Source organism: Pinus tabuliformis, chromosome 1_1, assembly GCF_031772625.1.
Source record: "Pinus tabuliformis cultivar Carrire ecotype Pingquan chromosome 1_1, CPIR1, whole genome shotgun sequence".
Classification (NCBI taxonomy): Eukaryota; Viridiplantae; Streptophyta; class Pinopsida; order Pinales; family Pinaceae; genus Pinus; species Pinus tabuliformis.
The window spans coordinates 842,270,069-842,281,820 of NC_142297.1; the positions used below are offsets into that span (position 1 = coordinate 842,270,069).

General features: G+C 34.1%; 1 pseudogene; it reads right to left on the bottom strand.

The window, feature by feature from the left end:
* Positions 1-3,900: 3,900 nt before the first annotated feature.
* Positions 3,901-4,848, bottom strand: LOC149216805 (putative aquaporin PIP1-4 pseudogene; annotated as a pseudogene).
* Between the last annotated feature and the right edge of the window lie 6,904 nt (positions 4,849-11,752).

The following is an 11,752-nucleotide window of genomic DNA, read 5'->3' on the forward strand; positions in this document are numbered from 1 at the left end:
AATCTCTGTAAACTTCAAAGAGCTGTTGAAATAGTTCCCTATTAAGCAGATGTGAAATCACTACACATCAGAACTTGAAGTCCCTAGATTTATTAATGAAGTCTTCTTGTACGACTAATAAATTTATCTGAGCTCAGATATAGCTAGATTCCATGACGTCAGAATTAAGAGGGCATAGATATGCTTCATCTAGGTCATTAAGGGAATTTCTTCATCTAGGTCATTATCCATATCTAACACAAACAAAGATTGATTTCAAAGTGGTGTTTTCCAAAGAATGTATATGAATAATGAAAAATGCACTTGTTTAAAGCTACTATGGCTTTGTTTAATTTAACATTCCATGTAAACTGATAAAATAAACTAACAGTTGTTTATTCAAAGAAACTCAGTTAACGAGATTAAGGGCGTCGTCAGGTGGCCCTTTATCATATGATAAGTACATTTATGTTTTCCCATTGTTATGTTGTTATAAAAATACCTTTTTCATAATCTGTTCATGGACATAATCTGTTCTCTTAAAGTTCATGAAACTTTGTGTTTTGACATGGAATGTTGGGTTGTTTCAGAAGGCTCTAGGTACATTGAGAACATGGGTGCTTGCAAAATTGGAGGAAAGTTTGAGCCTTCATCAGTGCAATATTAAAAATATGGGTGCCTGATGAGCACCGAGGAATGTTTGAGCCCTCATCATGCAAAAGTAAAAGTTCAATTATATGCCACTACTCTCCTGAAGTTTCATGAAATTTTGAACTTTGACATGGAATGTCGAGTTAATTCACATGAATCTGTAATTGTTCGACAAATTGAATTGTTGGTTCTTTTTATTGCAATGTTTCTGTATTTTCTCACGTAATTGGTCTAATACTGCAGACTAAGCTGTAACAATGTTGTATACACACCACAATTTGGGAATGAATTAGTGTTTTGGACATCAATCTAAATTGTTCTTCAAATATATTCTCAAATGTTAGATCTGTTATATGATCAAAACAAATCTAATTTTATTTACGGTGTTCATATTTAAGAAAGAAGCTCTTGGGTTCATAGCATCTTGACGTGCAGTTTTCTGAACTTGTTGCTTTTGAACCAAGTCAACCTGAAACGTGCATTCTTATTTATTCTAATGCTTCAATTATGAACTCTGTTACCAACTGCACAACCAACTTTTCCATGAGTTCTAAAAACATGAAGCAAACAAGACACAAATCAAACCCCTTATTTGGAATTTTGAAGCCTGATTTGGTACTTTTGAAGAAGATTACAAACTTGCCCATGCCCAGGTTTGATACCACTTGAAAGCTTGGTATTGCATATTCAAGTGTCAATGTTTGATACATTGGTGCTTGTGTGAATTTATTATCTTTCCATCATGGATCTGCATATCATATCTTTGTTTAGATGGACATAATGAATCACTTCTAGAGGCTACAATTTCTTTTTTCTCCTTGTAAACAAATAAACCCTTACATCCATACCAACCAATACATTATGCATCCTGTCCATACTCTATAACCTTCAATGCTTACATAAATACAAGTTTGTAGTTTTATAAAGTACACAAATAAAAAATATGTCCATACCAACCAACACATTTGTCTCCTTTACATAAGAAATCATGGTGTTGTCCATGCTTTTGATGCCTTCCTCCTGTCATTTGTGCTGTAGATGATCCATCCTCTTGTCAATTAATGACTTGAACCACTAACTTGACACTGCTTCATTGTGCACTATGACATTTTTATCTAACTTCTTCGGAAAATGAGGAACTGATGTATACAAGTACTGTATATGCAGGCACTGTATATGCAGAGTATACAAGCACTGTATATGCAGAGTTTAGGGCATTAGTGGCTTTATAACTTATGCTACAAACAAATGACAAAAAACAATTTTAGGGAAGAAAAATTTGGCTGTAAGTTCTAATAATCAAAAGCAAATAGTTTCTATTCTATTTTCTCAGTCATATCATATCATAGTCTTGGGGATAAATAAAAGGTATATATGATGCACTGTGATCCATGCTTTAATCATAACGTTACACTGATCTAGTAGATGTTTTAAGATGTCTGTAAATCTATCTCGAGTTCAAGAAACTATTCATGTTACTTGATAAGGGGTAAAAAGGATGGAGCTATGGTTGAACATCACTGGGGTTTAATACACTCAGAAAATCGAATTGGAGTATATTTCAGTGATACCATGCGTGGCAATGAACTGATATAGAGTCTGTAGGAAAAATCACAATTCCAGCATGCATAACCAAAGCAAAATTCAAAGATACCGAGCTCTATGTATATACGGTTGCAGAAGTATCCTTGTGGGCAATCATTCAATGATCTGAAATCTGGTGACAACTTAACAAAAACCGATTTGTAAATAAAAGTAGTCTGCAGTGAGTATAAATCCTTTAAAGGTTAACGAGACATACCAAGCAACTAAGAAGAGCATTCAAAGCCAGATTAGGTTTTGGGGATGGGTTAAGAAAACAATTGACAGTGTATACAGTATGGAAGGGCAGGAATGGAAGTGAACATATTCTTGAAATCTGCAAATGAATCTTCGAAATCAGCAGTCAAGGGTATCTATTTATGTGATTGACCGGGGCCTTGTCCTTGTGAGTGAGAAAAGAGGGTAGGAAAGAGAAAATCAATAAGGGAGTTGTGAATCGAATCTTGCTGATTTATGAATATTAAATCTAAAAGTTTCAGTTACAGAGAATATCCTACAAGGGAATTTTTAGCAATTAAACCACTTGAATAAACCCAACATGATGTCTTCAATTAATCAGAGCTGTTACAAACACGGTATAAACAAATCTTGGATCTAACTATTGCTCAAAAGAACTTAAGGGGACATGAGATAAATGTCAAAGGATTTGATAAAGTCTGTAGAGGAACAAACAGTGTTGTAGTGGGTAATAGACTGTCAAAGGATTTGATAAAGTCTGCGGATGAACCAACAGTGTTTTGGAATGTATTAAGTGAAAAGCAAAGCTATGTGAGCCAGAGGGGAGCAGTCGAAAGCTAGACACACAAACCAGTGGCGCCTCTATGTATTTTGAATCTGCTCCTTTGGGCACTCATTTTGTAGTTCATGTTTCAAAACCACCTGATGCTCAAGACAAGCAAAATGCTCGAGATTTAATTTGAGTTACTCTTCCTCAAGGGAGAATACTCCTCCTGGTAAAAGAAAAAGGTGTTGTGTGACAACAGATAGGTGGCAAAATTTGCGTTGTTTAAAGGATATCTGACGGATTTTCAGGGAACAACTTCATGTCTCAGATTTTATGGAGAATAATCAACAACTGTGGAGTATATATCAGATTTCAAGGCATTGGGTCAGCAATCAACTGTGGATCTAATTCAGATTTGAAGCATTCCATTTCATCATTTCCAGATTTCCTGTAACATGCCAGTGATTGTTTTATTTTTAGTTTATTGTTAGGATTTCATTCCTTAAAGCTAGTAGATTTATTTCTCTGTAAAGTTGATCATTTTCTGAACCTGTTGCTTTTGGACCAAGTTTGATATTATAAATGATGCCGAAGAGATCACTGATATTGGTACTTTAAGTTTATATATAAGAGATGTTGTCCCCTTGATATTGTGTGCTATAGACAAGAGATGGCGTCTCCTTGATATTGTGTGCTAGACATGTGCTAAATGAGTCGGTTGATCTGTTGATAGGTTTTCAATCTTTGACTTTTCTTAACAGTGGGCCTATTCTACACCATTATCTCAAGGTTTGTTGAGAGGATGTTACCTTATTTGGTTTAGGACTGGTACAATATGGCTCCTACTAACTTCAATGGAAAACTGTATGTGCTGTTATTTATCAGACGACAATACACATGCGTTAACAGACCTCTCAGCCTTAAAGTTTAAGCCCCCTCTCCAATATGCTGGGCTGTTTCTAGGAGCGAGTTTTGAAGGGAATGGCACGAATGATCATCTGGTGGTAAATAGCTTCCAAGCCAGCGCCCAAGAATGGACCGACCCAGAAAATCCAATGGTCATCCCAAACATGAGACTTGTTGTAGATGATGGCAGCTCCCAAGCTTTGGGCAGGGTTGATGCCAGTTCCAGTGATGGGAATTGTGGCAAGGTGAACCAGAAAAACTGCAAACCCTATTGGAAGTGGTGCTAGCAGAGGAACGTGAGAATCCCGGGCGCTTCATTTGGCATCAGTAGCAGAGAAAACGGTGTAGACCAGAACGAAGGTTCCCACAATCTCAGCACCCAAGCCATCTCCCTTGGTGTAGCCATGAGCCACAGAGTTAGCACCTCCACCGTCCGCTTGGTACTCGCCTTCCATGAAGCCCTTCACAACACCAGCGCCACAGATGGCTCCCAAGCACTGACATATCATGTAGAACACAGCCCGGGGCAGAGACAACTTTTTGGCCAAGAACAGCCCAAAGGTCACTGCTGGGTTAATGTGACCACCTGAAATACCGGCTGTGCAATAGACGAGATAGAAGATCATTCCCCCAAAGGCCCATGCAATCCCCTGAATTCCAACAGATCCAGTGCAAACATTGTCGGCCCTCTTGACACCCATGACCGTGAGGATCGTGATGTAAAGAAACAAGAAAGTCGCCATGAACTCTGCAATACCTGCCCTCCAGAAGGACCATGACGCCAACTCCCCGGGTTCGAACAATGGCGCGGGATCCGACTCCTTGTAATCCATTTCCCTCGTCTGTGCCGCAGTCCCCAGCGGCTGCCTCTCGGAATACTTGTTCGCCCCGAGCTTAACATCTTCTTCTTTTCCTTCCATTTCAACACAAAGAACCAGAGGATTCTGAGACTGTCTGAACTCAGTCGAAACAAAGCCAAAATAGTGCAGCAAATGCAGAAACTAGACTTTAGCTGTTGTAGAATTTATGACCAGAAGAATTGACCGGCTAAGGTCTGGTTGTTCAATTCAGTTAAGGTATATCGCTGATTCTCCAACTCAGCGATTATGCATTGCAATCTTGGTCAGGGTCTTTCATACAATTGCAACAGGGTTATGATTATGCATTGCAGCGCGCGGGTGACAATTCGAATTGGAACCGGAATAAGGAGCTCCCCGGAACAATACACCGCGGCTGCAATAGCTCGTCCCCGATCGGAGTAGTCTGTCAGGGGATGTTAGGCCCCATTCCCTGCGATCCGAATCTGATTTTTTGTCAGGTCGGGGCAGGGAATGTCAGGATTGCCAGGGGAGGGTGGCGGAGAAGCGGAGAAGGAGGGTGGCAAAGATAGGGGAGGGTGGCGGAGGGCGGAGACATTCCCGGTGGCCGGAGCCGGACGATTTTCCGACCGATGACGGAAAACGGGCCATTCTACCGCCTAGGTAGACTACTCCATTTTAAAAGGGGAAAATCCAATATTTTCTTTTTCAACATTCCAAAAATAAAAATCTTATGGTCGTCAATTTTTATGTTTAAAAGACTATTCATTTTCTTTTTCTCTAGAATATTTATAACATTAAGATATATTTCTTATAAGTGCTGACCTATTTAATGATAATATTTGTGATAATTATTAAAAATAGTTTTTCTGATCCGTATTAAATCTATTTAAAATTTTCATGTTTCAACTTCATTTAATTTGGAAGACTTTTACAAAAGTCAATATTGATACAATTGTTTGCATACATGAACACTTCATAATGAATCATTTACATCATACTTTGCCAAAGTGTTTCTAATGTCATTAAACATTGAGGGAATCAAAAGAAAGAGCTAGATTAGAGATCTTGAATCAATCTACCATTTTGAATACAATCCTCAAATATTTTATGGTAATAATCATGAATAAAAAATTCTACAAGAGTAGATAATTTATAGCACAAAAGGATCTCTTTTTTAAGAAGAAAAAACAAAACTTCCATTCAATAAAGAGAAAGTTCTATGCATTCACGATTCTTTACAACATAGATTACAAACAAGAGTAAGTATGTTCCACCAACACCTGTCTCATGACATAATCTTGTAGTGTCAAATCATCAATCCAAAGAGAGCAGAGATGCATCATTGACTACAACAAAAAAGGAAATCATAAACAGGGGAAACCAACAAAAATCCATTCAGTTCAATGCAAAAATGGAAACAAAAAAAACCAAAGATAGGGGAGGGATCTAGATCTAAAAAAAAACCATGTCATTGCTCTGACCACAGGAAAAGAGTTCAAAGAATATGATCCTAGGGCAGATGGAGAGGCTGAGAGTGGAAAGAGAATATGCCTCCAAATTTTGTTCCTGATAGACATGCCTGAAGTTGATTTCCGGGATGAGAGGCAAGAAATTCCTAATCTGTAGCAACCAGTTGTAGAGATCAGGGACATCAAGAGACGATATTCCTTTCACCCAGTTAATCATAAATAAGGAGTTTCCAATGATTAAGATTTTGTCAATGCCAAGCCAGAAAGCACATAGCAGGGCGCCCCAAAGAGCTAATAGCTCAGCCCTACAGTTATGTCCTCTACCACCATACCAGGAGAAATGGAAGTGAACTTCTAGGTCAAATTGAAGAACAACCCCACATCCATAGTCACCACCGGAGGAAGCCCCATCAAAGAAACATATAAGATAAATTCTCTCCACAACAGAATAAGAGATAGATCTCTTGGAAAAATGCCACTATACATGTAGTACCTCGTTTGATGTCCAGAGCTTTGCCTTAAAAAATAAGGGCATTACAAGCCCTCCAGATGCCCCATAGAACATAGAGAGGGATAGTATTGTAGGCCTTCATTATGTAGTTCCAAAGGAATATGCAATCATGGTTGGAGGGTACATTACTAATAGCAGGGATTCCAAAACGAATTGATACGTCCAACCACATTTTAGAGGCAAAATGATAGCACAGGAATAGGTGTGGGCCATTCTATGAATCCAACCTGCAAAGTGGGCACCATCGAGGGTTAGAAAAGACTCTCTTGATAAGATTGTCCTAGTTTAAGACTCTATTATGGATGGCGACCCAAGAGAAGCATTTTAGCTTCAAGGGAGCATCCCATTTCCAAATGAGCAAGGGGTGGACTGTTAGCCACCTTATCCATTAGGGTTCTGGTGGACAATTAATGCATGTCCAAGAAACCTAGAAATTGAATCCAACGATTTAGTTGTTGTATTTATACGTGCACATTTTGCATCATTCTTAATATATAGTTGAATTCATTTTCCAGTTTGTGATTCCAACACTAGCTTAGTCTTAAAGTATGTTACACACAAGACGAAATAAAATGTAATTTTTTTTGGAATCTTTTGAATGTTGTGGAAGAAGTTTTTTCAAAGATATAAAAGGTTATGGCGTTCAAACCAAATTGATTTAATAGAAAAATGATAAAAGTTTCCTATATATATATAAATATCAATTTTTTTAATCCAAAATTAAAGTAAATCTATATTAATTCTTAAAAATATATATATATATATATATAATATAAATTTCAAATCTCTATAAAAAAATATTTTTATTTTTAAATGTTCAAATATATATATATATATATATATATAGAGATTTTATATATTTATTAATTAAATTTAAATATAAAGGAGATCAATATGAATCATTATTTTAATTTATATCATAGAATGGATTCAATTTATAGTATTATTTATATTTTATATGTGTTTCACATTTCTACATATGAAAATATTGTTATTTTTAATTATATGTTTATTATTTAAATATATTAAGCTTTCACATTTTATTAATTATAGGAGTTGTCTTTAGTGCGATTTTTTGGAAGTTTTTAAGGTGGGCTTTTTTCGGATCAAATTTCTCTGAAATACGGTAGGAATTTATTGAAATCACAAGCTTGATGGGTAATCCTGTACAATTGAAGTGCCCTAGGGGTTTTCCAGGGTGTTGAATCCATATATACAATCAAAAACTAGTTTAAATAACACAAATCAAGATTTCACCTCAAATTTTTACACTCGAGCACCGGAAAGTCCAAAAAGTGACACTAAGGACAACTCCTTAATTGTATGTTATGAAATATTAAAGGGTTTTTGGTCCAATGATTTGATGAACAATTTGTTGAGATAGTACTATGTTTGATGCTTATTATTTTTTTATTTAATGCTTTATTTTATGGTTACTATCATATCTCTTCCCATACTAACTATAGAATACACTGGACTATAGAGTACTTTTGAACACAAAAATAAAAAAAGGTATATTTCAAAATATTCATTTTAAATTTTATTATATATTTTAAATTTAAATTTATATTTATTTAAAAGTGTAATATTGATCATATATATTTACACTTGGGTAAATATATCATAACTCAGTGGTCAAACTAGTAGTGACAACCATCTTTAGTTGTTATCCGAACTGACTCATCACTATTATTCAAAGAAAACCAAACCATACACTTCACTATCTGGCAAAAGTCCAACACATCGTCCAACGACAACATGTCGATTTCACAAATGTCGTCAGTGTTTGAATTCTGACCCAATGATGCCCACTGATACTCCTGTCTCTATCCATTAACATCTCGGGCAATGAGTTGTCGTTGTCCAGTGCCATTGTTTACTTGAATTTAGCTGACAAAATTTGGTGAAACTCTTCCAGAGAGGCCATCGAGGGCCATCGACATCTCAAGGAGGCACTAAACCCATAACATCTGTCAGGATTGTTGTGTGTGACGACCATATTTTCCATGAGCTAACATAGGCTGTACATGTGGCAATTTTTAACTCGACAGACAGAGGCGAGAGAGACGTCGATCTGTCCATTTTTAACTCGATAGAGAGATGAAAATAGAGAGGATTGGGTGGCATGAACATTGTTTACCCACCCAACCCCACAGAGAAAAAGACGATGGACCACGGTGATCTAAAATTTGATCGGAATTTGAAAAAGGAGCATCTTTTAGCATTAAATGCTTTATAGGTCACTGTCAACGGAACGAATAGCATTAAATGCTTTATAGTTCAACTGTCAACGCAACGAATAGCATTAAATGCGTTATAGTTCATTGTCAACGCAACGATTTGTCCGTATCATGCAGGTAGCCTGTGTGGTGTTAATGGAGACGATGTCAAGCTTGAGAGGATAGACGGAAAAAATGGATGGTTGGAATTACCGTTTGGATTGACGGAAAACGGATAGTCAAAATCATCTTTCAGACATTACTCGAGAAGCGTTAAATGGGGTTTTAGTTGGGTGTCGTTTCATTTTTTTTATTTAGTTTTTTTTTTTTAATAATTTGGTGTAATATGTTTTCTCTAAATTATAATTTTGAGCGGTTTAAATTTAGTTTATCACGTATAAACTAATTTTAAATTTTTTTAAATATAAAAATTATTTTTAATATTGAAATAAATTTTATAATTTTAAAAATCTGTGAGATGTTTAAATTTATTTTTATTATATAAATATATATTTTTAAATTTTTAAGATATTCTATTTATGTTGAGAGAAGTGTTTCTTTTAAAATAGATTTTTAAAATTTGAATTTAATTATTAGTAATTATTAAATTGACGGTGGAGATTTATCTCTCATGAAATATGTTGAAATATTTTTCATAGTAGTCACAGATTAAGGTTTGAAATTTATTTCTAAATTTGTTATTTCCTTTTGAGTTAAGTTTCAGAGTACCCATAGTAATAATCATATTGTGTCAACGTTTCAAATCCCAATAGGGATCCATTTTTGTTATTTTCTTTTAATTATTTTATGTCAAATTATTAAATTTAACAAAATATCATATAAACATGTGTTATTGGATACGTGGTATTGAAAATTTCAGATGGTATTTAAAAACAGCCTAATCTAACTTATAGATGAAATAACCTTTTTCACTGGAATCTCAACATACAATTTCAAGCAAAAATGTGATTTTTTGTTGCTTAAAATACATTTTAAATGCATTCAACACCCTGAAAAAACCACCTGGCACTCAAATGCTATGCTATATATTAATCCGCTTAAACTCAAATCTTTAAAAATATTTGCGAGATTTACTTTAAAATTAACTAGAAAAAATGTCGCCAAAAAAATCATTTCACCATTTTAATATTGTGCAATATGCCGTATATTTTTGTTTCTTCCATGAATTGATTTTTCTAGTTTTCTTTGACCTTAAAAGTGGTGTTTTAAAATTGTGTGGTTGTTTCCCTTATTACTTTCTTATCCGTATTAATAAATGTGATTGGTATAGGTGGATTGACATATAAAAGGCCAAAAATATTGGTAATTGCTAATTTACAATTTTTTAATTAATTATTATTATTATTATTATTTTTTTTTCAGCACCAAAAAACTATATAGTTATATTATATTAACCAAAACATGAATGTACAGCCATGTAAATATGGGGGGCATATATCAACCACATTTTTTTGTGTTAGTAGACAATTTGCATACATGGGACAAACTAGCAATCCATAATTTACTATGGTTCAAGTTAGATAACTATAATTAAAAATAGTTGTCAAAAATTGACCATGGCTACACAGAGTTCTTAATAGTTGACTGAATTGATCAAATTAATTGAAGTCGAAAAGAATAATTAAGATTCACTATAATTAACCAAAGTTGAACTGAAACTAATGTGATTGAATTTATCATGGGTTGTGCATTGCAATCCTATTTTTATTCATCAAAATGCAACATTATTTTTTGTTAGTTACATTGTAATCAACATAATGGTAACATCAACTTTTATTCATTTAATAGTTGATTTTCGAGATTTTCTTTATTTTCCATGTGGAGGCATGCTTGACCTGGAAAGTGGCGGTCTGAAGTTGTTTGGTTGCTTCCCCTATTATATTATTAACGAGAAACAGTCTTTTCGCAAAAAAGTGGGGGGCGATGTTGTTAATGTTCGTTCCCTTTTCACATAAATAACATGAAAACACGGTCACGTGGGGTCTTGGATTTTTTTATATTGAAGTCGTTTAACGAGGTAATTAAAGGAATTGTTTGGATGGCCAAAAGTGGTTGAATCTGATTAAAAATTTTCAAAAAATCTTGTAGAGGCAGTGTTTGAATCATGTTTTTGATGATAAAAACGGATTCAACACCATCAAAAACGTCTAAAACATCTAAATTTTGAAATTTAACAATTATAATTTAGATTTACAAAAATCTTTGTCAAATTTTCTATAAATATAATCGAAATTTCCATAACTTTCCAAACAACTCCTCCGCCTCCTTAAACTACCCATTTTATATTTCAACGCCAAAGCCGTCTTTATGGGAAAACGAGAATGATTGGTTCCTTCCCTTTTCACATCAATAATGAGAAAACGCGAATACGTGGTCTTTTCGTAGAATTCTACCGTGAGTGTAGAAGGATTCAAGTGTATTACAGCGGTATTGTCCTTCCGCCTTTATCGTGGAGCTCTAGGCATAAGATATGTATGTGTCTTCACGTGGACGGAGATTGAGGTTCTTGTTTTTACTTTATAATTTAATGAAACTCACTTTCTTTTAGCTACACAATCTGAATTTATTTTATTTTATTTTTAAATTAACTAATTTAATTTTTATTTAAAAAAATATTAACAATAATAATATTTAAAAAATATTTTATTTTTGTTTATACCTATAATTTATTTTTATTTAAAAAATTAATAATAATATTAAAAAATATTAATAATAATTATTTTTATAAATATATATAAAATATTATTAAATAATTTATAAATATCTAAATATTAAAAAAATATTAAACAACTTTTTATTTGATCGGTTATTATTTTAAGTTTTTTTTGGTTTTATTATTTTCCTTTTTA